The 13,075-nt window shown below is 39.2% G+C and overlaps 1 long non-coding RNA gene across 16 annotated transcripts in view; it reads right to left on the reverse strand.

Moving 5' to 3' along the window:
* LOC149122331 (uncharacterized) overlaps positions 1-13,075 on the reverse strand; it is a 375,722-nt gene that overhangs the window by 278,880 nt on the left and 83,767 nt on the right. For all 16 annotated transcript variants that reach the window (XR_016220693.1, XR_016220694.1, XR_016220692.1 and 13 more), the window contains exon 2: positions 834-911. This is a non-coding gene — a long non-coding RNA (uncharacterized LOC149122331). The remainder of the gene's footprint in view (positions 1-833; positions 912-13,075) is intronic.

Here is a 13,075-nt window from a genome sequence, read left to right on the forward strand (position 1 = left end):
TCCTCTCATCACATGAGCTATGCACTTATAGCCAGGTGATCCAGCTTTCTAAAAAGCTCAGCAGCATGGGACAATAGAGGTGAACCTGGATCTTACCTTCGGCCAAAGTAATATCCTCAATTTAAGGGTGAAAATATCCCCAGAGGTAAATTAACACATAAACTCAAGGACAAGCATCTCAAAGTTCATCATGGATGAAGCAGCCCTTGTTTTGTTTTGTCATTTTGTTCTGTTTGGGAGATGAGTAGCTATACAGAGTTTTCTATTGGAAATTGAATTAGGGACCTAATTTCTACATATTATATTGGCTTAATTAGAACACTATCTGTAACAGTCTGACATATATAGAATTCTCAGAAATAGCTTTTAAAGCACAATTACACAATGTCCTCAAAGCAAACCATTGAAGCTGGAATAAACATTGAAGTACAGAAAATTAGCAGGAATATTTTATCTGATGTAACTTTTTTTTAGTCTTCATGTCATATTTTTCAGGAATTTGACTTACCATATTTCCATATATGCTACCTTATGTAACCAATAACAGAAAGCTGAATTATAGAAACACATTAAAAACACTGGCTTCTGTAACTCTGTATATCTTTCTAATTAAGAAAGATGATGACTGAAATTAGAATGACACAGAACCCTTCGCATCAATCTCCTGGCTATTGTATTTGGTTTATGGATTGATTTCTGCCAGGGTTGGGAGTGACAAAATCCTCACCTAAAAAAGCAACCTTCAGTTTATGAAATAGGAGTGCCAGCAGACAAGCAACTATTATCAAGTCCAATGCCGACTTCCTCTAAACATTTACAGAGAAGTGCCTTACCTGGTCAGATCTTGCCTCAGTGGTCCTTCCAGGACTTAGCACTGGTCCAATCTAGACTTTTCAGTGGCTTCACATGGCCTGCAGAACAAAATAGTCAATGTCAGGGCTCTTTTGCATCTTGTCTTGAATGACTGTCCATTCATGTGTCTTATTACTTACCTTGTTTCCAGTGTACATTCCAGCCAGGCTTTTTCCCCTATCCACATGCCCTGTGTCTTCCTACCAAATAAGTATGCTTATTTGCCCTTGACTTCTGATGGGATTACATCCTACTAAACCTATCCTGAATTGAAAATGCATTTCATATACCTATCCTAATGAACATCTTGGCTTGCAACACAACATACACTAGAGTGCTGGTAGTTTCCCCTTGTTGTCATGTGACTTATTGGGAATTGTGGCTGCTGTTGCCCAACATTAAAGAGTATTGCACTGCATGTCTTAGCCTGCAAAAGGATCAAAAGTCAAAATACAATTTCAACTGCATGTGTATTGCATTCACACCATAGTAAATTTGAAAAATCTTAAGTCAAACCATCATAAATCTAGAACTGTCTATATTCACATTGCTACAATTACTGTCCACAGTTTGTGCCTTCTCGCCTTCTCTGGAATAACAAATGCTTGATAGATCCAACCACACATGAAACATGCAAGACCTATTCCAAGTAGCACAGCTTCCAATAAATTCTTCATTGTTCCTTTTGGTTGAAAATAATATCACCACCTTTGAATTCCCCTACTTTCATATGTCTATCTACCAGTAAATTCTGCCGGCTCTACCTTGAAGATGTCAAGCTAATTGAAGACAAAGACTACATTTCATCTCAGCTTTGTAGCTCTTACGAAGCCTAACAGCATATGCACCTATTGAGTATTCATAAAATAAATTTTGCACTCAAAAATATATTTGTAAATTAGCTAGTCGAAATACACATTTGAGATCTTTATTTAAGATACTTTTGGAAACAATCTGTATAATACTGCCTGCATTAATTTATAAAGAGGTTAAATAAGAATAATGGAAGGCAAATAAGTAAATAGGAGTAATCAAACATCCAAAAATTGAAACTGTGAAATAGAGTAAACATTTTACATAATTACACCTTATAATACAAAGCACTGGGTGTACTTTATAAGTACATAAATGTGATATACTAAAACTAAGATGGGCATGTCAGATTTTATTTACTTTTGTTTTGATTTAATATTATCAAAATCACTAGGAAATTTTCCTAAGTGTAACTTAAAGCAGTGACTATCACTTTACTCCAAGGAGGCAGAGCATTTGGAATTAAAGCAATCAAAATATATAAAGTTAGCCTCAAAGATTCCATAACTCAGACATTTTCAAATAAACCAATATAGAAAATAGAATACGTTGACACCGAGAGAGTATACAAACAACGTTAAGAGGGTTACACTTTGAAGCAGAAAATGCTTTCTCTGAGGATTCTATGAAATTTAAAACAGGTTTTGGGACACAGAGAGAATGGAGATGGATAAAAATTGGGACAGGGAAGGCTAGTAGTATGGTGCAGTAGATTAAGCCACCACTTGCAACACCAGCATCCCATACCAGAGCTCTGGTTCAAGTCCCTGCTCTCAGCTTCTGATCCAGAACCCTCCTAAATTACCTGGGAAAGCAGTGGAGGATGTTTCAAGTGCTTGGACCCTGCCACCCAGAGGAGACCCGAATGGAGATCCACATTCCTGGCTTCAATCTGGACCAGCCCTGGCTGGTACAATGATTTGGTTATTGAACCAATTGAACCAATAAATGGAAGATCCTCTCCCCCCGCCACTCTCACTCTTACACTGTCTCTCTAGATCTATCTATCTATCTATCTCCATCTATCGGATGTAAGATAGATAGATAGATAGATAGATAGATAGATAGATAGATATATCACTCACTCACTCACTCTGCCTCTATCAAATAAACAAACAGATTTCTTGAAAGAATTTGGGGTAGAGAATTCCACACAAAAGGAAGAACATAAGCATAGATACTAACAAAAGAAATTTCCCAGAATTGTTTGATTTCCAGAAATAAAAAGTACAAGTAGTTAATAATAACAATAACACCAAATATCTTTTGAGATCTCTAAGCTCTTTGCAAGTCTTAGTTTCACTTAACTTTTACAAGCGCCTGTGAGATGAGAACTGTATTCCCTGTGGGGAGCAACCCGGACTGGACTGAGTTACTGGAATTAAGACTTATTCTATGCATCTGCTCTCCCACAATATGGCGCTGGGAGAGGAGGCAACAGCTTCTACCCAGCTGCCTCTCACCAACTTGACAAGCTGCAGGACCTGCTCCTGATTGGAGGAGAGCAGCGTACTCGGCGTGTGGGCAGCCGAGTTAGGATTGGCAGAGGAGGACTATAAAGGAGGAGAGAGACGGCATGCACCAGGAACATCTAAGAGGAACATCTATCTGAAGGAACACCTGTGCAGCCCCCGAGAGAGCCGGCCGGCGGTGTGCCACTCCCCCGCGGAAGTGGGGAATGTGGCAGGGGGAATCGCCCTTCCACGGAGGTGGAAGGGTCGGTAGCCAACCCGGGAAGAACCAGCAGCAAACCCGGGGAGGGCCGAGCAGACGAAAGAACAGCGCAGGGTCCTGTGTCGTTCCCCACGAAGACGGGGAGCGACATAATGGTGCCGTGACTCGGATATGAAGCCTTGGCAGGGTTTAGTGTCGTTCCTCCATGAAGAGGGGGAGCGACATTCCCATTTAATCAATGACAAAAATGAGTAGATAGACACTGAGAAGGATAATCTCAAAGATTATTGAAATTGTACTGCAAATGGAGAAGGTCCATTTACAGTACAATTGGAGAATTTCATGCATGGAGAAGGTCATGCATGATCTTAGATAGCTGGAATGAATTAGCTGGAGGAAGATGAAGATGGCAGAGAATACAACTGAGGAAAATAAGACACCATTGAGAAAGGCAGGGAGATCAGAAGTTGCAAAAAATGTGTACATGCACCCAGAGCAGGAACAAGAGAATTCTGAGCAGCTAGTTATATTGAAGAGTGCCATGAATATAGGTTGGAGAATTTGACAAATAGATCATAAAGAGCTTGTGTGCCATGCTGAGTGTTTCTTTTCTAGAGAACCTTCAATGGGTTGGAATAGTAGAATGACAGATTTTCATCTTAGATATGTGATACTTACAGATATAGGGAATATAGATTTGAAGAAAATTAGAGCACAGGAAGGGATGCCATATCAGGGCATTGGTCTCGATGTCTCAACACAAAGTGATGAAACATGGATCTAAAAGGTAATTAACATGGATCTAAGAGGTAATTACAGATAAGGAAGGAAGATGTGCACAATGCATCATCCAAAAGTGAGTGGCACAATTTCTAGCCCCCCCCCCCAACTCCCAGTGTGACTTTGGGATTTCTAACTTCAATGCTCAATATTTCTCCCTATACAATGGTAACAGAAGTAACACTAACGGGCATCTGACATACAGTGTGCTGCAACTTACACCTGTTTTTTTTTAGGATACTAGGACTGGGAACCCAGCTGCCATATTGTGAGGAAATTCAAAGTACCCTTACATGGAGAAACACTGTAAAGGACATAGATAAAGGCCAGACAGCAGCCCACTTGAGATCCCATCTGAGACACCCCATCAACTGCTGCACACATGTGAGCGAAGATGCCTTCTAGTGAGTCCAAACCGCAGCCCTAACACCTTCCTAGTTGGCACCCAGACACCAGGAGATGGATGCTGATGTTTTAAGCACCAAGTTTTAAGCACCAAGTTTTTCGCAACAGTTTGTTACTGGAAGAAGAGGGAATTGATAATTATTAGAAGATAAAAATCAAAAGGATGTGAAGGTTTCTGAGAGCTTTAGTTTGATTGACCACAAGCTCTGGTAGAGGACTTGGCCCAAGAAAATGAGGAATTTGAATCAGTTGTCTCCAAGTTATGGTCAAGTCAGATTCTTAAAAAAATGACTCAAAGGGAGAAGTGAGTAACTTGCTCTCCTTTTAAAATATAAGAAATCATACTCAAAACTAATCACTTTTTTTAACTTTTATTTAATAAGTATAAATTTCCAAAGTACAGCTATGGATTACAATGGCTTCCCCCACCCCCATAACTTCCCTCCCACCAGCAACCCTCCTGTTTCCCACTCCCTCTCCTATTCCATTCGCATCAAGATTCATTTTCAAAAACTAATCACGTATTAACTTAAGTTAATAAATAAGTTCCATTCTACTCTAAGCAAGTATCTTACTTGGATCTTCAAAGAAGCATGCTGAAAATTATCACTTTAGGTGGACAACATAATTTCTTTCCTAAAAAACTACAAATATTTCAAAATACTTAGATTTTAATTTGAGGTAGTTTGAAGGAAGCTTTATTCCTTTTTTTGATTCTCATATATTACAGAGAATTTTAGGTCAAGTTTCCAAATGATCTGTCCAAACCTACTGTAACAAGATTTTTATGATGTATGACTCAGAAACAATATGACTGGATATCCATTTCTTAGGACGGAACACTTAAATAAGTGAGCAAAATAAGGATAAAACTATCAAAGAAATATTTTTGAAAATAAGTGCTTGCATAATTCTTGAATTGTTCTCAGTAAGTCTTGTTTTCTTTTAGGGTGGGGGGATGGTGGTTCACTTTCATGGGATGATTGTCCTTATTTCATCAAGCACTAATATCTACTGACAGCTTTTCCTTAAGGAGATAAGTACACTGAAGGCCTATGTTCTTCTTGGCACCAAAATACCTCCACATGATAGTGGGCACATGACAAGCATCTTACTGAAAAAAGTACTCAGAATTTCCTTTGTACAATTAAACTAATGCAAACCAAAGGAAAAAGAAATGTCAGGAGTGGGACAGGAGATGGTTGTCCAGTTCCATGCAAAGCATTTGTATTAAATTTTCTGTTTGAGTCTTCCATGTCTTCTCTGGTTCCTTTAAATCCCCAAGTACATCAATGGTTAATGCCAAAGCTTCTTTTAGTAATAATTAATTAGCAATATTTATTGGGTAACAAAGATGCATACTTAGGTAGAGGAGGAAAGATTTCTTTCATTACCTATCCTTTCATGGCCAAGGAATCTATAATAAAAGAAAGATGATAAAGACAAAAGCATACGAGTTTTAAATGACATGGAAGTCTTTGGAAATGAAAAACCAAAGAATCAGAAAGACCAATGTATTTACTCTTATTTTTATTTTCATTTTATGTGAAAAGGAGAGAAAGAGACGGAGAGAGAGAGACAGACAGACAGATAGACAGAGAGGTATCTCATTCTGGTTCATTCCCCAAATGCCTATAACAACCAAGGCTGGGTCAGGCTAAAGTCAGGATCCAGGAACTCAATCCAGATCTCTTGATGTCAGCGTTATGATGCAATGGGTTAAATCGCTGTCTGTGACTCCATGTCACATACCAGAGCACTGGTTTGAGTCCCAGCTCCTCTGCTTCAAGTCCAGTTCCCTACTAAAGCCTGGGAAAGCAGCAAACGTGGCACAAGTACCTGAGCCCCTCCATCCATGTGGGTGTTAGATGATGTTCCTGGCTCCTGGCTTTGGCTTGACCCAGCCATGGCTTTAAAAAATCCAGATACTCCGTGTGAATAGCAGAGACCCAAGTACTTCAGCCACCAATCTGCTTCCTTCCCCCAGGTATGCATTAACAGAAAACTGAAACTGGAAGAAGAGCAAGGGCTCAAACCCAGGCACTCCAATATGGGATATAGACATCTCAAGCTACAATCAAATGCTTGTCCCCTATATATTTTTATGCTGTTTGATGAAGAATAAACTGGACAAAGATGTATGACCTAATGGTAATAAACTAGGGGAGAACTAACAAAGGCCTGTTCATTTAAATTCCCCTCTGTGTCCCAGTATCTTCAGAGATAAGGACAGTCCTTTCCTCTGGTTCTAGGAAAAGGGCCTCTCAAATGACCATTTTATGACCTGCTTCAGAGAAGAAGGGTAGAAGAAGACCAGAGAATGATCTACCTGCTTCTGCCATTTTCTCAAATTCAAAGCTGCCATATTTTGGGATAGCATGTCCTGAATTCTATCACTTGGCAAACAGAGAAAAATCACACTTGCTTACTTCAATAAATATCCTGAGAACCTGTAATACTGAACAAGACAAAGAATTTATAGGAAGCAAAATTTCTGTCTCTGATATCTTAGAGTATCATTATCATAATCTCTCCGTCTGATGTCCCAGGCTAATTCCTTGCTTAAAACTATCTCCAAACAAATTCACTAATATGATTTGGGAATTAAGTTAATGATTTATGGTCAAAAAGATACAACAATCAAAATGATTAAATCAGTAGACCCATGTAAGAAGCAGCATAAAAAATGTTTTAATCATATACAGTTTTATGTAGGAAGCCTAACATATACATTCTGTGTGTGTGTGTGTGTGTGTGTGTGTGAGAGAGAGAGAGAGAGAGAGAGAGAGAGAGACTGTGTTCCAGGAGCTTTCTAATTTTTAAATATATGATAAAGGTATGCGACAATGCACTTTCTATCCACATGCTTATGCAAAACCTTCAGTAGCACATTTTTTTAAGTAATTGATTGCCAATACTGTATAATGTCAAAGGAAATACTTATTTGTTGGTAAGCTAAGTGGGCAATTTAGGTCATACATATTCATAAGGATTTGGAATTGTTCCAATAAATGCTACACCGTGTAGAAAGAAAAATGGCTCTGCATTAAGCATATTTTGGTAATTGGTAATGTAACCTTCCAGCTCCCCTGGGAAAGCTAAGGGATCATCTTCTAAGCCATGGTGATTACTCAGGCCCTAATGCACTGACTTTATATAATTAAATTTTAAAGTAAATTCAATAAAATGCTCAAAAATTTCAGACAATAGGTATTACTACTGCAAACAGGATAGCAAAAAAGGATTTTCACATGTTTCTGGTATGTTTCTTCTATAGTCAAACTTAATATGTACTTAAAATGAGCATATGTGTTTGCATGTGCATATATTTAGTCTCACAGAAAGTAATCTCTTTTAAATAAGAAAATGCAATAAATTGAACAAGAAAGGAAAAGAAGAAAAAATGGAAGGAAAGAAGGGAACAGAAAAGGAGGGAGGGAGGGAGAAGAGAGAAGGATGGAAAGGAGGAAAAGAAGGGAAAAAGTGAAAAATAAAATAGGCTTTCTAAAACACAATTCAAACTACAGGTTACTTGGGCAGATTTTACACATAAATAGCTCATCTATTATCCTTTTTTCCTTCCAGAAAATAATTGGAACTGTAGTTTAAACTGTTAAAAGCAACTAAGACTTTAAATGGCTTAACCAAACTGGTCTGCCAATCCAATCAAATTAATGCTAAATAAAATGTTTTGGGGATAATTTTATATGAAAAATCTGAGTAAAGAACTGAATTTTTATTGCATTCATTCACTGAACACTGTGCTAAGAAAAATGTTGCAAATATAACTATGCATTATAATAGAATAGCGTTATTTGAGGGGTTGGAGATGAGTAGATTTTTATTCTTGCCTTTGAAGAGAATTCTTTGACAAGCTTTGTATTAGTCAGCTTTTTATTACTTAACTAAAATACCTGAGACCTGCTTTTTGAGAATGAAAATGAGTATTTTGGCTACAGCTGGGGGTTCACAGTACAAGGTGGGGCAGCTCCATTTTTCTGGAATCTCGTGGAGGCTAGCAAGGGCAGAGCATGTCCAGAGGAACAAATACATAAGTCAGGTAGCAGAGAGACACAAAGCAGCACTCTTGGCTTATACAACCAATCCTCTCATGAGAACTGCCTTCTGAGGGCATACCCCCAATGATTAAAGATCCCCCATCCACACTCAGAAAATATAATCAGATCAGTCTCCATCTGATTAACACAGGACTTGTGGATTTAAAGGTCTACATTAGCTTGGGGAATCAAGCCCTGTCAATCCATGAAAAGCTTCAACGCAGTCCATTTGTCCATGACAGTGCTCCAGTGTCTTTACATCAGGGCCATGTGTTGTTGGCCAACAATTAACTGAAAGGAGGAGATGACAGCAAGTTCTGTCCAAAATTTCTAAAATGCATACACAGACGCAAACTCAATACCCATAAGTATGACTTGGACTCAGTGACTTGCTAACAAAGGATAAAGGATGAAAAATGAAGAACAGGGTATTAGTTTCTTAGAGCTGTCATAAAAATATCACAGATTAATTGGCTTCAAATAACAGAAACTTGTTGTCACAAAGCTATGCCATCTAGAAGTTTAAAGTCAAAGTGTCAGTAAGACCATTTTTTTCTCTAAAATATGTAGGGGGAAATTTTCCTTGCCCCTTCCTAGCTTCCAAGAAGGCTGTCAAACCTGGTTCTGTAAGGGCACCACTCCAAACTGCCTGTGTCATCAAAATTTGTCTTCCCTGTCTCCCTCAAAGTCTTCACAGATGTTTCACATGTCCCTTTCCTCTTTTGTTAAAAAATTTAAAATTTACTTTGAAAGTCAGGGTTACAGAGAGAGGAGAAGAAATGGGGGAATCAATTTTCCATCTGCTAGGCTCACTCCCCAAATGGCAACAATAGCCAGTGTTGTGCCAGGCTGAAGCCAGGAGCTTCATTTGGGCCTCGCATCTGACCGGCAGGGACCCAAACTCTTGCAACATCTTCCACTGCTTTTCCCAGGCCATTATCAGGAGCTAGGTCCAAAGTGGAGCATTCAGGACAAAAACCAGCACCCATATGGATGTCGGCATGACAAGCCGCGGTTTTACCCACTATGCCACAATGCCTATCTCCCTTTCCTCTTTTTCTAAGGACCAGGGATGTTGTATTAGAGCCCACCCCTAGTGATCTCAACCTTTAACTTCACTAAATCTGCAAAGATTCTACTTCCAGATGAAGTAACATCTATAGTTACTGGGGGTTAGAACATTCAACACAAAATTTTAATCAAAAAACAGAGCAACTGTATCAGGCACAGAAATTTGATAGAAGTAGAGAGTAAAATATTCTATACTGAAGCCTGAAAGGGTTATGGGGAAAGGGATGGAAAAGGATTGTTAATGGATACAGGATGGGGGTGGGGATAATTTTTAATGCTCTACAGAACAGTAAGAAGATAGTTGACAATAATTAATTGTATATTTCAAATAGCTAGCACAGAGGATTTTGAATGTTCCCAACACAAAGAAATGATAAATGTCTGAGGAGATGGATATGTTAATTACATTGATATAATAATTGCCTATTATATACATGTATTGAAGTATCTTACTAGGGCACATAAGTATGTTCAATTATGAGTCAGTTAAAATATATACTTTAGGATTGTTTATTTGTATTTATTGGAAAGGTATTGTGGCAAAGAGAGAGATCTTACATCCACTTGTTTACATCCCAAATGTCTGTAACAGCTGAGGCTAGGCCAGGATAAAGCCAGGAGCAAGGTATTCCACTTGGGTCTCCCATATGGGAAGCAGAGATCCAGTACTTAAGCCATCATCTGCTATCCCCAGGGTGTCCATTAGCAGGAAACTCAACTTGGAAATGGAGGCAAGACTCAAACCCAAGCACTCAGATATGGGGTGTTTCATTCCAAGGGTGGCTTAACCTGCTGCATCATAACACCGACCCCCAAAAAAGTACATTAAAAAATAAAAACAATGAAACCTGGCAAACAAAATTTAACCAAGTGATTCATGTTGATATCATACAACCTCAGATAATATTGAGAAGAAGGCACTGCTTCCCCTAAAACTCATTATTCCAGGCTAATCATAGGACATATCTCTCGAAGATTCCAAGAAGGCAGAATAGGGAAAAGATGTTCTGCTTTGACCAGAAGAAAGTAACAGAGGAAAAGCAGAGGAAGTGCATTCCAAGGGGAAGAGTTGGAGAGAAGTTTGCAGTGAAAATTCTACAGAAGGAATAGGGATGCTGTGGAGCAGTGTGGAAACTGCGAATGCACAGCAGTGAGTGGGGACACCACACACAGCAACAGGGGACGAGGAGACTCCAGTGTCTGAGATCGAGGTGAGAGCAGACAGTGGCAGCTTGTGCCCCTGTGATAATGCCTGAGAGACAGCTTTGCAGACCACACTGACTTTGAGTCTGGCCTGGAGCCCTAGAAGGGGCAGGGTACACCCCTAATCCAGCAAAAGAAAAGCATGTTTCTTTCTCCCCTTGCACCTACAACAGCGTCCAGCAACCAACGGGGAGAAGGTGCCATCTTGACACTAGCAGAGGCTGTGGAGGTTCTCCTGCATGCCTGTGTCAAGGGGGTTTTACCAGACGGGAAAATCAGCATTCCCAAATGACTTTGAATCTGGCTAGGGAGACTGACAGGAGGCTAGGCACCCTTGTACAGCTGTGAGGTGCCACCATCCTCTCAGCATATCACAGACTCCAGGGCTCAAATTGCCAAGGCAGAGCACTCACAGGCAGCTTGATATAGGAAGATCTCTGCTCTCTCTGTGGATGGGGCATGCTCATGGGGCTAAGTGTATCCTCTGTACCCTGTAACTTGTGGGAGATAAGCATGTTGTGACTGTAGGAATTCTGTGACAGGAAGATAGGGCACAGTGCATAGCAGGGTCTTTGGGAAATCATTGTGTCTGGTGTCAGAGGCTCAGAGCCCCCCAGATGGTCTGGCATGGGTCATTGATGACAGTTCCTTGCTCACACTGAGGACCACATAGATCTTTTGTGTGGCTCATGCACCAGGGTTGATAGGGTTTGTACCCATTGTGGGCTAACCCCAGTCACTGATCACCTTGGAAGAGAGAAGGTGAGGTTGTGATTACACCAACATGTGTGATCACATCCTCTTCTCTGCTGACAGTAAAGATCTATCATGTACAACTTGGGTGACGCCCTGGATTTTCACCCAACCCTTGAGCATGGATCAGAGTTGTCTGATCTCACCCAGCACAAGCATCTGGGTATTCATTGAAGGAGCAGACATTCCACTAAACCACAGAGGCACAGTTAAAAGATAAAATCCATCAAAGGAAAGAACCAACAAGTATTTCCACAAATGCCTAAAATTAAATGCAGAAATACAAGAAACAAGATCAAGGAAGACAACACGACTCCCTCAAAGGAACAAAACAACACTTCAGTATTAGAATGTGGAGATGAAGTGACCAATGAAATGCCTGAAAAAGAATTCAAAAGAATAATCATAGGATTACTCAGAAGCTATCAGAAGCAAATTCTTGAGTTACAAAAATCCATACATGACATGGAGGAAAAATTTTCCCATGAGATAAAGATTTTGAAGAGAAATAAAATTGAAATATTAGAAAAAGAAATCAATATGTCAAATAAAAAATACAGAAGAAAGTCTTAAGAATAGACCAGGTAAGGCAGAAGAAGAATATCTGAGTATCGGAGCTAGAAGACAAATGCTTGAGAATATCTCATATTAAAAAAAGAAGAAGAATTAGAAAAACTAAAGACAGTATTCAAGATTTGTGGGGTACTATCAAACAACACAACATACGGGTCATAGGAGTTCCTGAAGGTGTGGAAAGACAGAGGGGATTGAAATATTAACAGAAAACTTGCCAATTTGAAAAAAAAAAAAAAAAAGGATGTCCAAGTACAGGAAGCACATAGAACTCCTAATAAAAATGACCAGAAAAGTTCTTCACGACACATTGTCGTCAAACTTTCAACAATAAAACATGAAGATTCTAAAATGTGCATGAGAGAAAGTCAGATTACCTTCAGGGTATCTCCAATTACCCTCACAGCTGCTTTCTCATCAGAAACCCCAAGGCTAAGCAGAATGGAGAGACATAGAAGAAAAACTCAATCAAGCATTCTGTACCAAGCAAGGCTCTCATTTATGAATGAAGGTAAAATAAAGACCTTCCTTAACAAATGGAAATAAAAAGAATCTGTCACCACTCACCCAACCTTGCAAATGATGCTTAAGGATGTGCTCCAAACAGAAACACAGAAATATAGTCATTACTGAGAAAGAATTTGAAGGCAGAAAATCTAGTAAAAGTGCAAAGAAAATCCAAAGCAAACAACAGGAATATTTACAATAAAATGGCAAGGCCAATTTGTAACTTGTCAAAAGTCACCTTGAATATAAATGGCAAAAATTATCCAATTAAAGAGACAGACTGGCTGAATGGATTTTTTAAAAAAGAGAAGCTAATATATTTGTGGACCTAAAAAAAAACACATCTCACCAAAGATACACATAGACTGAAAATGAAAGGATAAAAA

This window comes from Oryctolagus cuniculus, chromosome 14 (genome assembly GCF_051225735.1).
Source record: "Oryctolagus cuniculus isolate XC-2025 breed Fujian yellow rabbit chromosome 14, ASM5122573v1, whole genome shotgun sequence".
Lineage (NCBI taxonomy): Eukaryota > Metazoa > Chordata > Mammalia > Lagomorpha > Leporidae > Oryctolagus > Oryctolagus cuniculus.